This window comes from Camelus bactrianus, chromosome 12 (assembly GCF_048773025.1).
Source record: "Camelus bactrianus isolate YW-2024 breed Bactrian camel chromosome 12, ASM4877302v1, whole genome shotgun sequence".
NCBI lineage: Eukaryota > Metazoa > Chordata > Mammalia > Artiodactyla > Camelidae > Camelus > Camelus bactrianus.
Window position 1 is genome coordinate 48647963 of NC_133550.1, and position 16341 is coordinate 48664303.

General features: G+C 33.1%; 1 long non-coding RNA gene across 1 annotated transcript in view; it reads right to left on the bottom strand.

Annotated features, from left to right (window-relative positions):
- Positions 1 to 12288: 12288 nt before the first annotated feature.
- Positions 12289 to 16341, bottom strand: part of LOC123617994 (uncharacterized) — a 268207-nt gene continuing 264154 nt past the window's right edge. The window contains exon 3 of the long non-coding RNA XR_006726321.2: positions 12289 to 12530. This is a non-coding gene — a long non-coding RNA (uncharacterized LOC123617994). The remainder of the gene's footprint in view (positions 12531 to 16341) is intronic.

The following is a 16341-nucleotide window of genomic DNA, read 5'->3' on the forward strand; positions in this document are numbered from 1 at the left end:
AACATTCAGCTTGGAAATTGATCAGCCTAAGTCATCAAGTTCATTAGGAATTTTTATACTTTAAAACTACTGTGGACACAAATGAACTTATTTACAGAACAGAAACAGACTCACAGACACAGAAAACAAACTTATAGTTACCAGGAGGGGAAGCAACAGATAAACAGATAAAACAGATGAACAACAAGGTCATTCTGTATGGCACAGGGAACTGTATTCAATATCTTGTAATAGCCTATAATGAAAAAGAATATGAAAAGGCATATATGTATGTATGTATAAATGAATCACTATATTGTACACCAGTAATAAAGAGAATATTGTAAATCAACTATATTGCAATAAAAAAAAGTTACCATGGATAACAAATTTATCAGTTGCTTTGATACTACAAAAATACAGCTCACCATACTTTCAGTCTCTAGCACTGGATTCCTTATGGCTCATTCAACTACACCATTTCTTTGCTGCCTTTACAGCCTATTCCCACTGCCCAGTCTCAAAAGAAATGCCATATGTTCCAAGTTTTGACCCCCCACATCCTGTACTAAATTCTCTATCAGTAATCTACTGAGGCAAATAAATAATTCCATAACTTGATGGCTTAATATAGCAATTTAACCATTCTTCATGATTCTGTGGTTTGAGTGGGTTGTTCTTCTGCTGGTTTCCTTGTGGTTTGACTCATGTTAAGTGCACTCACCTCGAGAACTGACTAGAGGCTGGTGTGTCTCATGAGAGAGATAACCATTCCAAGAGGGGAAGCTCTATGCATAGGTACAACATCTCTGCTTGTGTCACATTTGCTGATGTTGGCCAAAGAAGTCAGATGGCTAAGCCCAGAGTCAATGTGGGAAGGGACCACACAAGATTATGAATATTGGAAAGTGTGATTCACTGGGAGTGGTTATGTAACCATCTACCACAATGAGATAGAAGCTGAGTGGCTGCTTTTATATGGCTACACAGCCAGATAGCTTCAACTTCTTAAAATTACTCCTAGTTAGAGGATGTAAGGTTAATAAAAATAAGAGATTTGGTAAATATTTGGATCCATTATATCTGATAAATTGTAAACATTTTAGTATCAATTAATCTTCTTTGGAGAATTTTATCAATAGTATGTGACTGGTAAAATAGTCTACAGTGGCTGATTCCCATAACACAAGCTCTTGAATTTATCAAGCATTTTTTTTTTATAGTGGAATAAGATTTTTTTGGTCACTTATTTGAGCTTCATTCCATTTAGTATGTTGTAAAATGAGAATGTGAAGCTTCTGTTATTATTTCCTATGCAGTGGCCATGCTGAGACAGTGTCTTTCACAAACGAGGTTTGTTTTTCCAACAACGTATCCATAGTATCTCATAATATATTCTGACATCACTAAGTCTTTGGTGCCCTTAACAGGTTTTCCTCATCTCTGTCTGTCTTTCTTTGTTTTTTTTTGTCTTTTCAATTTTTAATCCTTTTTCTTTCCATAGTAGCACACATATACAGATGGGAACAATATTGTTTATAACAGCAATAATGATCAGACAGGCTAATTCTCTTGTTTCCCAGGAAATAAAAGTTGTCAGTGATTTCAAATTTTCTACTGTTAATAGTATGTACATAAATAAAAAGTTCAAAAGACAAACTATGAAAAAAGTGATCTCAAATCTCCTTGGCATTTTTAACTCTTTTCCCAGAAATTTCACCACTCAATTACATTTGTGATGGCAATTAGAATGAGTAATGCTAATAATCAAAATAAGATAAAGGCCAAAATGCTTAATTTCAGCATGGTCAAATATGTTAATTTCCAAGATGGATAATCATAAAAGATAACATTTGAGAGCTTACCATGTGCCAGGTACTATATTTAGTGCTTTATGTGTGTTATTTTATTTGATTCTTTAAAAACATGCCTATGAGTTATCATTTATAGGATTTTTCTTTTTTACTTTTTCAAAATTGAATACAGTTGATTTTAACATTTTATTAGTTTCAAGTGTACAACACATTTGATATTTTTATAGCTTATACTCCATTTAAAGTTACTATAATTTTTATATACACAAAGTTATATAAAAATAATTATATTCCTGTATCTTATTTTTTTATACCTACTAGTTTGTACCTCTTTTATTTTTTCCCCTACCTTGTTCCTCCCCCCTTCCCCCTGGCAACCACTAGTTTGTTCTCTGTATCTATGAGTCTGTTTCTGTATTGTTATATTCATTTGTTTTATTTTTTAGATTCCACATATAAGTGAAAATATACAGTATTTATCTTTGTCTGACTTACTCCACCAAGCATAACAGCCTCCAGGACCATTCATGTTGTTGCAAATGGCAAAATTTCATTCTTTATTATGGCTGAGGAATAGCCTTGCTGAACTCATTTATTAGTTCTAATAATTTTTTTGACAGAAACTTCAGGGTTTTCTATACGTAGTATCATGTCATCTGCAAATAGTGACAATTTTACATTTCCCCTTCCAACTTGGGTGCCTTTTATTTCTTTTTCTTGGCTGACTGCTGTGGCTAGGACTTCCAATACTGTGTCAAATATTTCTATTTGAAATATTGGTGAGAGTGGGCATTTCTGTCCTTTTCCTGATTTTAGAGGGAAAGCTTACAGTTTTCGCCACTAAGTATAATGTTAGCTATGAGTTTGTCATAAATGACCTTTATTATGTTGAGATGTGTTCCCTCTACACCAATTTTTTTGAAAGTTCTTATTTTCCTACATCTATTGAATCATGTGATTTTTATCCTATAGGTCTTTTTTAAAGACTATGCAAACCCAGGCTTAGTTAGAGTAAATACAATATGGAAGGCCACTGCTGGTGAGTGGTAGTGACCAAAATATACTGTTTTAATTTTAAGCTAATTGCCTTAACTGCTAAACTCTATTATCATGAGACCTAATTAGTAAATAGTAAATAATTTTGTTTTTCTTCTTAGAAAAGTATCCTTCAGACTTACCTAATTTAACATTATTAAATTATATCCCATTGCCTGAGTTAAGTTATATGGTGATAAGTTACAGACTTCTTTGTAAGGAAAAAAAATGATTCCTATGTACAAACATTTCCTGGGTAATCTGTGCCACTATCTTTAATCCCCTTTCCATACATTTTCCTCCTTAGAGCAAAGGTTTTAGAAAATATTAGTGAATAAAAAACAGTTGCAGTCCTTATTCTGATGGAGCTTATAGTCCAGTGGGCAGACATACAATATGCAAGCAATAATTAATACATACACAATTATAAGAATATAGTACATGCTCTGAAGCCAACTCTATGACCTGGAAATGTTCTTATCAGCTTAGGAGACTGTGATGCCAGTGGTCGGGGGCTCTCATACGGGAAGATGTTGGGGAGGCCGAAGCCAGGGGTTACCAAACATAGCTGTATAGCAAGGTCAGTTGGCTAGCTTTCAGAAAAGGAAGAGGTCTAGAGTTTCATCCCATTCAGCTAAAGCAGTGTGCTCCCAGAATCCGTATTTGTATTTTTAGCAAGTTGGAAGAGTAAAAAGAGCACTGTTCAGGAAATGCCAGCATAGACAATCAACTAGGCACTACTTGCAGAGCTACTTCCTGCATAGGAGGAAGGCTTCAAGTAAGTACAGTAAAGAAAACACCTCAGAGTACACTGAGTATTCACTGAGGGCTAAACAGTACTCCAAATAAAGGCTGAAAGGAGATACAATATAAAGCTGTTAAGGTATTTACCTAGAGTGTTTGAAAGTCTGTAGCTAGATTTCTGAGAGAAACTGGAAAACAAAGAAACAAACAAAATACAAATGTGAGGAAGTGAATATGCGTGGAGTCCTGAGCTCTGACAGAGATAAATGAATAGAAAAACATGCCTTGCTTTAAGAGAAATGACTAGTCTGTACCAGGGCCCTATAAATAGTGGTTCTTTCTAATAATAACCCTTAAAATACCAGTGAATTAGCTATTGTTTGTTACACCTCTATACAACATTCAGCATTTTGAAGGCACTGACTTTTTAATCTATACATTTTTTGAAGCATTTTACTCATCTTCATTTTTTTGGATGAACAAACTGAGGCTCGGAGAGATCAAAAAACTTTTCAAAGGTCATACAACTTAATGTGGCAGAGCTAGGATTTTAATTTATCTGTTTATCTATAAGAGCAGGCCTCAAGGCTTGAAGGAACTGTACTCTTTCATTGATTCTAACATGCATGTTGTCTCCACATTTTAATACCTAAAAAATTACAAGATATTTTATAATTATAATTGATAGGATTTTTTTCTTTCTTAGTAGAACATAAAATTAATGGTGTTGTTGCAATCACTGGCATTTTCAATTCAATAAAATGAGGTACAGGTAGCCAGATGCAAATATTCTCCATGCTAATCATGAATAATCTGCCTCCCTCCATGCCTGGATCGCTGCTTTTTATTTTCTAATCACAATCTATTTTCTTCAGGACATTTTTTCAGGATATTTTCACAAATATTTTGATACAAGCTTAATATATCTTATTGCTGACCTCAGCATTGCTGTGAGGGCTTGCTGATTACCATCAATCTACAGATATTATTTAAACTGATTCCATTATGTAAGGTGCTCAATTTTTTTTAAGCCTACTACCACCAACTCAGTTTCCAGATAAAGAAACTGAAAATTAGAGAAAGTAAATTATTTGCCCAAAGTCAGGTAGCTAATAAGTGACAAAACTAGATTTTAATCTTTAGTTGACTAGCTGTTTGTTAGAGCCCTTTCTCATGTACAATACTACTTTCTACATCAAGATGTTGAAGCTCGTATGTATATTACACTCCCCCTCCACTCTTTAAAGAAAAGTCCTCTTAAAAACATCATTATTTGTAGATAAAGACAAGCTTATTTTAAAATTTTATGGAATTCAAAGGAACTAAAATAGCTAGAACCATTCTGAAAAACAAGAATAAAGTTGGAGGAATCCCATTACTCAATGTTAAGACTTACTATGCAGCTACAGTAATTAAGACAATGTAGTATTGGTGGAGGAATAAACTCATAGAGTAATAGAATAGAATAGAAAACATAAATATGAGCAACTTCCTTTTGACAAAAGAGCAAAAGCATTCAAGGAAGAATAAAAAACCTTTTCAACAAATGACAGTGGAACAACTGGACATCAACAGGCAGAAAAATTAAACTTGACCTAGACCTTACATTTTGTACAAAAATTAATTCAAAATGAACCATAAATCTAAATGTAAAACATAAAACTATAAAACTTGTAGAAGAGAACACATCTAAGAACTCATCACATGCTTTTCTATTACGTAGATAACCTTTGGTGTTCTATTTAACTTCCTTCTTTCTGCTACTATATATTTTTAAGTTATTTTCTTAGTAGTTGCCCTGGGGATTACAATTAGCATCTTAATTTATTTCACATTAATAGCAACTTAATTTTAATACTATGCCAAAATTCTGCTCCAGAATAGTGCCTTTCCTAACCCCACTTCTCTGTGCTATTCTTGTCATACAAATTACTTTTTTATCTATAAGTCCATTAAATAAATTTTTATAATTATGGCTTTATGTTAGCTTATAAGTCAGATAGCAGAAGAAAAGAGTGCAAACAAAAATACGTATACACTCTATTTTATATTACCTATATAGTTGCCTTCAGTGGTCTTTATTTCTTCGTGTGGATTTGAGTTACTATCTACCGTCATTTGATTGTTTTTGACAAACACCCTGACAGGACTCTTTCCACTGAGCAAGTGCAGGTAAAATACAGATGAATCCTATAAATGGGGCTTTTCCAGGCAGATGCCAGACATGTCAAATAGTGACAATTCTCTGGTAACTAGACTTTTGAGGAAGCTTCAAATCAATGCTTCTCCACCCCCACCTCCACCCCTTCAACAGTGTCTGCTAGTCTTTTGGCTTTCATACCTAACATGGTGTGAGTCTGCTGGTTTCAAGGCTGTGGTGAAACTAAGAGGAGGATCATGGGGTTTAGTTAAGATCCCATAAAACTCACTGTTCTCACTGAGATTCAGCCCTTTTTCTTGAATACATGCTCCCTGGATTATTGCAAGCCTTCTGTTCAATTTCCGGAGTGTTAACATTAAGATTCTGACAATATCTGATTTTGTTCTCACTGCTTTTATGGAATAATGACATTCTGGAAGAGCTTCTCCTCTATTCATTTTTTTTTTTAATGCAACAATTGGCAAGTAATATACTTCCCTAAAAGAAATGAGTAGCTTTTGAGGAGGTGGAATGGAAGAATGGATGCTGGGAAGTCACTCAGCAAATATTTACTACAATGAGTGGTTCCTGAGGGCTCTGGAACCTCTCTTTTAAATTTCTTTTTTTTTTATTGGATCTTGTTCTGTCCCTACAGGGTGAGAACCAAGAATCTGACTAATATGCTTGTTGCCTGGATATTTGGTTTAGTAAAATGACTTATGCATTAGAATCAGACAGAACTAGGTTGCAACCACAATCCCTCTACTTATTAAGTATGTGCTCTTGGGTAAGTTATTTAACCTTTATTCATTTCAGTTTTTTTGATCTGAAAATTGGAGATATTCTGAGAAATGACAGACACTAAAAATGTTGGCAATTTGAAGCAATCATTCAATTTAAGAATATCTTTGTTCACAGATAATGTTAGCAAATGTTTCATTGTCTTCCTACAGAACTTTGACAAATACATTAAAATAATTCCAGTTAAGAATTGTTTCTTGTTTCAAATAGAGGTCATTCCTTGATAAAGGCTATGTTTTCTCTAAATGGTGGATTTATTTATAAAAGTCTTTTGAGGATTAACATATACACACTGTTATACATAGAAAAGATTAACAACAAGGACCTACTATATAGCACAGGGAACTATATTCAATATTTTGTAATAACCTATAATGGAAAATAACCTGAAAGAGAATATATATATATACATATACATATACATATACATATACATATACATATACATATATACAACTGAATCACTTTGCTATACAGCTGAAACTAACACATTGTAAATTAACTGTACTTCAATTAAAAATGGTTAATAAAAAGGCTATCTCAAAAAAAATATTTTTGAAGTATCAAAACACCTAGTAGTTAAATATCTTTTGTTTGAAAGAAACACAAATTAATGGAATTAGGACTGTTGTAGGGACTATAGGATATAAAATATTTATTGTCCAATTATAGATGGTGGTTTAGTGTCAAAAACCAATTAAAGAAGCTAGCTAGTATTTTATTACTGAACTTATGCTCAATTTATTCAAAATTGAACTTCAATAAAACCCCTTTTTGAACTTAAAAAATATCCTTGAAACTTTAATTGACATCTCATATTATGCTTATTTTAAAAACAAAGAATTCAACAGTTACATAAAAATATAGAAATATAAAGGATAAAAAAACAATACACACTGTAATTTCTTCCTTTCTGATACAAGATAAGATTATATTATGTACATTTTTCTGCATCTTTTGTCATGTTACAGTACTTTTTCACTGTGATAATCCATCTAAACCAGCTAAAAACAATCAGGTAAACGAATGCATTCTTTTTGGGATTAGCTAACATCCTATGACATGGCTTTATCACAGTGATACATGTTTGGCAATGATTAGAGATATTTTTAATTGTATGACTTACAGGAAGGGTGGGAAGTGCTACTGGCATCTAATCGGTAAAATCCTCCATTGTAACAAAAATGGATCCAGTACATAATGTCAAGAGTGTCAATTTTGAGAAACTCTGCTTAATGGTATCTCACCTCATCTCTTTCCTTTCTGATTTTTTTAATATCAATTTGCAAAAAATCCATTTCCTGTTTTGGTTATAAAAGTCTTTTCAGACACTAGGTTTCAAACACAGTCTTTTATGTTTTCTTCTAATATTTGTATTCTCTTTACATTTAAGGTTGTAATCAATCCATTTTTTGTTTATTTGTTTTATGTTGTGGTTTGGAGTTTCAAGGCAAAAAGCCAATTTTCTAGTACCATTGATTAAATAATCTAACTTCTTTCTCACTGAATTAAGATGCTATTGCTGGATGCTTAGGGACCTTTATTTTTGTTTCATCGATTTATTTGCAAATTTTTATGCCAGCAGCTCATAGTTTTGATTAGATTAATTTTAACATCTGGTAAGGCATTATAATCATTTAAATAATTGGTCAGGCTAATCCTCCCTTACTGTTACTATTTCATTTTTTTTGTCTATTTTCTATACTTAATTATTTTTACATAATCTTTAAGATAATTTGGTCAAATTTTAAAAAATAATTGGGCATTCTATTTCAGCTTGAATTATAGCTGTCACACTTACTATCTCTGCTTACTTTCTCTTGTTTCGCTTTCAATTCCTAAAAGTAAGTGTTGAGTTGCTTAACTTTAGATTCCTCAAAGTAAGTGTTGAGTTGCTTAACTTTAGATTTTCTTCTAAATAACAAAAGCATTTAAGCCTATAAATTTTTGCTGAAATAATAGATTTTAGCTATGTCCCATAGATCCTGGTGATGAATTCTGTACCTTTCATTGCTCTCTTTCTCTATCTATAAATTTATATCTATACCTATATGTAAAAACATATCAATAAACATATAAAACATGTGTATTAATATAAAATGTACTAATCTAAATATTAAAATGTATAGTTATATCAATATATTAAAATTGCATCACAAGCAAGTATATGATCAAATTTTAAAACATTCTACTTATGTGTATGCTTTAAATCAAATTTTATTCATTGTATTATTCAATTTTTTATATCCTTTTTTTTTGTCTACATGATCTCTCTGAATCTTAAAAATTTTGAAATCCAGTATTATAATGGTACTTGTTAAATAAACATTTCCTTGAAGCTTAACACAGTACAGAAAGATGCACAAATAAAATGTATGCAGCTTGATCTTAATGAATTATCACAAAATGAACATACTCATTTTTCATCATCCAAGTCAAGAATGGAACATTACTGAAATCCCAGAGCCCAACTATTGCTCTTTCCCACTCAATAACACCCTCCTTATCTCAAAGTAGAACTATTAACATTGCCTCTCATATGATAAATTACTATTGCTTATCTTTGAAATGTATATAATTGTAATGTTGTAAATATAATATTTTAAAATAGCAGATTATACTGGATACATTATATTATAGGTTTAGTAATTAGATAATAATCATTCATACAATATACTATACAGAATCTATTTGCTCCTTTTAAAGTGTTGTTAATAACTTCCTCCATCACTCTCTAGTTTTCCACTGGATACATTTACTAAAACTTATTTATCTGACCTACTGTTGATGGATACTTGAGTTATTTCCAGTTTTGACTCTTACAAATAATACTGTTATAAATGTACTTATATATGTACCTTGATGTATATGTGTGTGAATCTCTTCTGCATATATATTTAGTAGTAGAATAACATTGCCATAGGGCATGCCTATGTTCAGCTTTAGTATATACCACCAAACAGTTTTCCAACGTAATTATGCCAATTTATATTCCTACTAGTGGAGTGTGGAAAGCTCCTGTTGCTCTGCAACCTAACCAATACTTGATGTTGTCAATCTTTTCAATTTTTTTTCATTCTAGCACTTGTGCAGTTGTATTTCATTTAGGTTTTTATTTGAATTTTCCTGAAGTCTAATCTCATGTATTTATTGCCTATTATATATTGTATTTAAGTTTCTTGCTTATTTTTCTATTTGGATTGACTTTTTTTAAATTATAAAGTTTGTTATTTATTTTAGATGCAAGCCCTTTTTCATTTGCATGGAACATTTATTTTTTCCTTTATAGTTAATATTTTTTCTTCATTTTTAAAAAGCCTTTTCCTATCTGAATTTTAAAAGATATTCTCTTATGTTTTCTTCTAGAAGAGTTATTGTTTGACATCTCACAAGTACCACCACTTGGAATTAATTTTTTGTGTGTGTGAGAGGTAAAGATAAAATCAAGTGTTATCTTTTATATAAGTATTCAATTGAACAGTCATAATTTTATTTACTTGTTTTTTTAAAGTAGGATTTATTTTTTAGAGTAGTTTTAGATTTGCAGCAAAGTTGAGCAGAAAGTACAGAGAGTTTTTACATGCTTCTTGCCTCTACACATGCATAGCCTCTACTATCAACATCTGCACCAGAGTGGTACAGTTTTTACAACTGATGAATCTATGTTGACACATCATTACCACCATCCAAAATTCATAGTTCACATTAGGGTTTAATATTGATGCTGTATATTCTGTGGACTTTTGATGCTGATCTAAGTGGTGTTATTTTTTAAAATTTGTTTTGTAATGTGTGATGATAGCACGTAGAAATACAATACTTTAAAAATGATTTTATCTAGCAATCTTGATAAATTTATTTTTGGATTAAATTTTTTTCTATATATTTTTATGGAATTTCTAACATACTATCATGTTATCTGCAAATAATGTTATATTCCTTTTTTGATTTTTCAGGGTTTTTTGTTTTTTTTCTATTCTTATAACTTGCATTTACTTTTCTTGCCTTAGTGCTCTGGCTATGTTGGCCAGTACAAAGCTGAACAGGAATTAGGATATGCTTTATTTTTCCAAAAATTTTTATCAGCTGAACTTGAATTTCCAGAAATCTAGGGGAGGAGATGAGGAAGGATGGCATTAAGATAGTGCATTCATACTTCAGCAATCCAAATTATTTGAGGATCAGTTTGTTTTGTCTCTGTCTGGATATAGGATCACTTTCCAGTTTCTGGGCCTTTTGTCTAATAGCCAGAGTGCCTTAATTTCACTGGTAGTTACAGTGAGAGGCACAAGGGTTGCTAGTTTCATGGGTTACAGGTTCACTTGCAAGCAATTTTTTCACTGTCTGTTCTCTTTTCTTTTCAAAAGCTAGTACTCTCTCAGTGACAATAACAGAGATAAATCAACTTGTCCATCTGGCTTCTCCTCAAGTCTTTGGGGGAATTGTTTTCTAAAGAATAAACATTAGCATGACTATGTGTAAGCCAGGCTCTCTTTAGAATCAAGTCTCTGTTCAATTCTCTACTGCTCGTACCTCGACCCTTGTCTATATCATTTCTCTCCTTCAGGATCCCATCAGTGCCCAAGTCTTTGTTTTCCTCCTCCAGGCACTAGAACCCACTTGGTTTGAGAGGCGTGGAGTAGAGGGATTATATTTGCTGGACAAGGCCTGAAATATCCATCTTCCTCATCTCTCATTTAGAAAGAACAGTAGCTGTTTCAGCTTTTTTGTGTGTACAAGGATAGTGACTATTTTCTATTAAGTTGTCTACTTACTTTATCCTATTTTTAGATATTCTGAAAAAAAGGGGAATTTTATGCATTGTAATAGGTAGGAAAAAAATCTCTATTTTCAAGTAATGTCCTTTTGATAAAGTTAAGTGCTGCAGTTCTTTGAAAAAATATTACAAACAACCCATTTGAATGCTGAATTGTGAGCATTAATGGTTATTTATAGTGAAGGCCATGTCTAGTAAATTCCTTGAATTCTTTGGAAGACAGTATTGGTAGAATTCTTATTAGGAATATGCTTTCTATGAGACTTTAATAGTAGTTCTATTTTTATTTGGGAAGAAATGAAACTTATAATACTAATTTTCTCACTTAATGGATTTTCTTCCCTTAAATAGGCCAAATTCTCTAATCTGGGGTGTGAAACAGCTTGCTTTGGCCTATGTAGGAAAGTGTGCTTACACTATATAGGGGAGGAAAAATTCAAGTAAAATATGATTTTTAACCTCTCTTTGGGAACTGAAGAAATCTATCCCTAATTTTCTTTCATGTCACAATTTGAAGGTTGTTTTTGTAGAATCAAGGCTTTGAAATTGCACATGAACTATTGTCTATGGAGTGTCAATTGGTGAGATAGGACATAATTTTTTAAATGCATGAGGAAACACAAAGGATATGTTTTTATTGATTTAATAAGTATTTCATTGTATGCCTACTCTATGTTAGGCACTCTCCTAATCACTAAAAAAAGCAAGACAGATGAAATTTAGATAACTTCAATTTATATGTATGGAAAGATAATAAATAGAAAAACTAATACATGTATAACACAGTATCTGGATAACTTCAATTTATATGTATGGAAAGATAATAAATAGAAAAACTAATACATGTATAACACAGTATCTGGCAATGACAAGTATAATGAAGGAAAATAAAGCAGGGAAGGGGCATAGAGTTGAGTGCATTTTAGACAGGACACTGTCATCTTGGGTAGCAGTTTGTATGTGTGTGTGTGTATATATATACATATCAAACCCAAAGCCAGTCTGATTTAGCAAATCCAATTACTTACTGTATACACACATACACACACGTATACATGTGTAGTTTTTTATAAAATAATCCATTTGAATTTGAAATTTGTTGCTATATATTTATATATAATATTTACTTACGATTGTATCTCTTCGTCTGTGGTTGTGTTTTCTTTTTTGTTTTCATCCTTTTTTTTTTTTGCTTTCTCATTTTTATACCACTTGGTTGATATAGTATTTCATTGGTCTTCTAAAAAATAAAAATAAGAAAGCCTTGATTTTAATTTATCCTTTCTAAATTTTTGTCTTCTATTTCCTAAATTTCAGTCTGTATCCTTATTTTCTCCTTCTATACTTTCTTTTAAATATCTTCTAATTTATCAAAATGACTCATGAGTTTTCTCTATTCTAGGCTTTATTCTTAGTAAGTAATTCATTGATGTCTACATATTTTCTTTTGAACAATATAATAGATACACGCTCCTAAGCACATTTCATAGGTGACCTTGAAAGATAATAAACAAAGAAGAATCTTCTAAATGCAAAGCCAGGGGCCATGGAAGACAGTGATAAGGAAATTTCACAAAGTAGAAGATGCTAAATGAGCTTTCCAGGTGATGACTCCATCATAGCTAGATATGGAGTCTGCAATTTCTGAAAAGGAGGAATTGATAACCACTGTGGACCAGTAACTCTTGGTATTTTCCATGCTCCCTTTTCCAAATGGGTGCTTTCTTTATTGCCATCCTGTTATAACTCCACCACTGTATATTAATTATCTGGCTGAGAAATATAGGTAGGTGATCTTTAAAATATTCCTCATTAGACTCTGTGGAGCCACCTCCAGGTGTGGTGGAAAAAATTAATAAACCAGAGGGGCTAGACTTTGTGATGGATGCACTAAATGTATTGGATTTGGGGAGTTATCTCCCGGGAATGAGGCAAGTGTAATTTGTCTTCTGAAAGCAGAGTGCACATGGATATTTAGATTACCAAAACATGGACTATGAAAGAGATTACTAATTAGCTCCCAATATCCTTTTTTACCTAACTGCACAGTAGTAGAATTTTAGGTAGTCAAATGCTTCATCACCCTAGTTGGAGATTTTATTTGTTGTCCTCTTTGTTGCTAAATGTACCATGTGACAAAGGACAGAGCACTGTTGTGAATGGAAAAAATATGTCCAATTACTGTGTCATGTGCTAAAATGGAAGTGTGTGCCTTCCCCATGCTCTTCTTCCCTTCCTGCTGCTGGAAGCAGTTATGATGGTGTAAACTGGAGTGTCACTCTAGACAGGTGGATGGAACCTGTACAAAGATGGTGGGGCAATATGGGTACCTGTCAATTGTGGAGTTGCATGCTTACCCTGAACTTTCTACATGGACATAGACATGACGTATAATTTAAATACCTGTTTTGCTTAAGATATTAAGTGTGGGTCTTCGTTACAGCAGTTGAAACTGTATCCTAAGTAATATCAATGAGGAGGAGCATTCCTGGAGGAAGAAACAGAAGTATTGTGGCCCTGGGGCTGAAATATGCTCACAGTTTTAAGGATGAGCTATGATTTCTGCTTGGCTGGAGTACATTTTGCAAAAGGTTGAGACAAAGAAAGTGAAGTCAGAGAGGTGACAGGAATTGGCTGTGTGAACCTTCTATCATAGATTTTATTGGGTATTATTCTCAGGGTTCTTAGAAGCCATTGGAATTTTGAGAGCTGACGTGAGTTGATTTAGGCTTTAGAAAATGCATGAAGTGTGAAGTCTTATTCTATGGATCTAAGACTATCAAAATTTCTGACTCAAAAAAACAAGTATGTCTTTTAGTCTCATAGTAATTCAAGAAAAAAAAAACAACTGAGGCCTTGCCCCTCATTAGTTATTATCTCATTATTGCCAAGAACATCTTTTAAAATCTGTCCCATTATTCTTCTGCTTAAAAACCTTTGATAGTTACCCAAGGATAAAGATTTTTTAATATTTTCACAACACACCTAACTGGCCTGGTTTTCTGACATTTCCTCATACCACAGCATGGGCACATGGAAGTACTTATACAACAAATGGGTGAATCAATAATTATTGTATGTCATCTGTGATCTGACAGATGGCAGACACTGGCATAAATTATGTTGCAAAAGACAGCTGTAAACAAGAAAGACAGTATCTGCCCTCATGGAGCTTAGGGTTTTGAAGGGAAGATGTCTCAAACAGATAAATCCTGAGAATGTGTGTTCCATGTGAGCATCTACAACAGTGACATGGATGCAATAGAGGCTCAAGAAATATCTGTTGAATGTTGAATTTAAGTTTAGTGAGTCTTTTCAAAGGAGAACATAAAGAAATAACGGAGCATTTAGCAACAATATTTAACTCAATCTAAAGCTGTATTGTCTTATACCATAGCCAGCTCTTTAAATCTAAATTAAAATTAAATACAATTAAAGATTTTGGTTCTGAGATGCATGACCATATTTCAAGCGTTCAAGAGCCACATGTGGCCAGTGGCTACTTCAAATGGACAACACAGATATAGAATGTTTTCATCACCCCAGAAAGTTCTAATGGCAGAGAATCATGCCAGTGAAGCTGGTCTATAGGATCATAAAAGACTTTTTGGAGAAAGTAGCCTGGATACTACGACCTGAAAGCATACATACCAAGAGTAGCATGAATTGCTGGGGAGTGGTCTTCACTGATGGAGAGAAGTATTTTATTACTTAAGTTGTTTATAATTGTCAGAGCAGTTTTAATAAAAAGTAGGCCAACTTTTAGACAGTTTTTTTTGTTATTTTTAAATTATCTATAAATAATGCACCCCTTATTGCCTGTACCTGGGGCAGACTGTTCTCATAGCACCCACCCTTCACTTCAGTGCACATTGTCTAAAAGACATTCAGGAACTAGTTAAATGGTGATGGTGCAGTGGAGACTGTTAAAAGCAGAGGAAACAGCACCTGTGAAAGTCCTGGGGTAGGAGGATACCTTGTCCTGTTCAAAGATATGAAATGAATCTAATATTGTTATAACTTAGAGAGCTGGGATGTGGGGATGGGATCATGTTTGAGATGATTCTTGGCAGTTACGGAAAGTTTAGATTGTATACAACTTTGTAATTCATTTTAAGGATTTTAATCTTTAAGCTAAATGTAACAGAAAAGCATCAAAGGATTCAAAGGAGGTGTGACACGCCCCTATGGGCACTTTGAAGAAATCCTTTTGTTTCTTGAACAGATCATTAATCGTGAGGCAGGAAGGATGGGTAGAGGAGAAAGATGCTATTAAATTAGGTCAGCAGTAGGTTTATTAAAATAATCTGGGTAAGAGATGATGATAGCTTGGACTATGATGGTGTCAGGAGATGTGCAGCTAAGTAGATACATCTGAGGTGTGTTTTGTAGTGGACAGCATGTTGTAGTGGGCAGTGAGGACAAGAGAGAGTTAAAGATGACTGACTGATCTCTGGTTTGTACAGTTCTGAGTGCCACCTACTGAAATGAAGATTTTTGAGCCACTAATTTTGAGCTGCCTTTGAAACAATTTCATTTTTTGTGGCTGTTTGCTATTTTGCACAGTTTCTTCTCTGTGAAAGACCTTCCCCTCCTCAGGACTCATTTTCTCAGTATAGTTTTGGCAGAGGGCCCCAGGGTAATGAATTTCTCACTCATTTATGATTCTGTAATAATTTATAAGTAACCTGAGTGTAGGAGCAATCATATTATACAGTCTTGTTTGCATCCCCCAATAGATGGTAAGCTTCCTGAGGGAAGTTACTAATTCTTACTTATTATTTTACTTCTGGTATAGCACAAGGATGTAACAGTGTGGAAGAAAGTCACGAACATCAGTTATAAGTCTTTGTTCAGAATGTTAGAATGTGAGAACTCTTTCAAAGGCATGTTCTATTTTGGGAAAGAAAGGCAGAAAGTTTTCATAGACTTATAGTCAAAGGGGTCAGCCAAAGTTCTGCTAATTTCTGGAACATATGGTCAAATATGGTTCTAGGAGGAATGAGAAATTATTCTTGTGGTTTAGCAGCTATGAGTTGGGCAACTTAAGT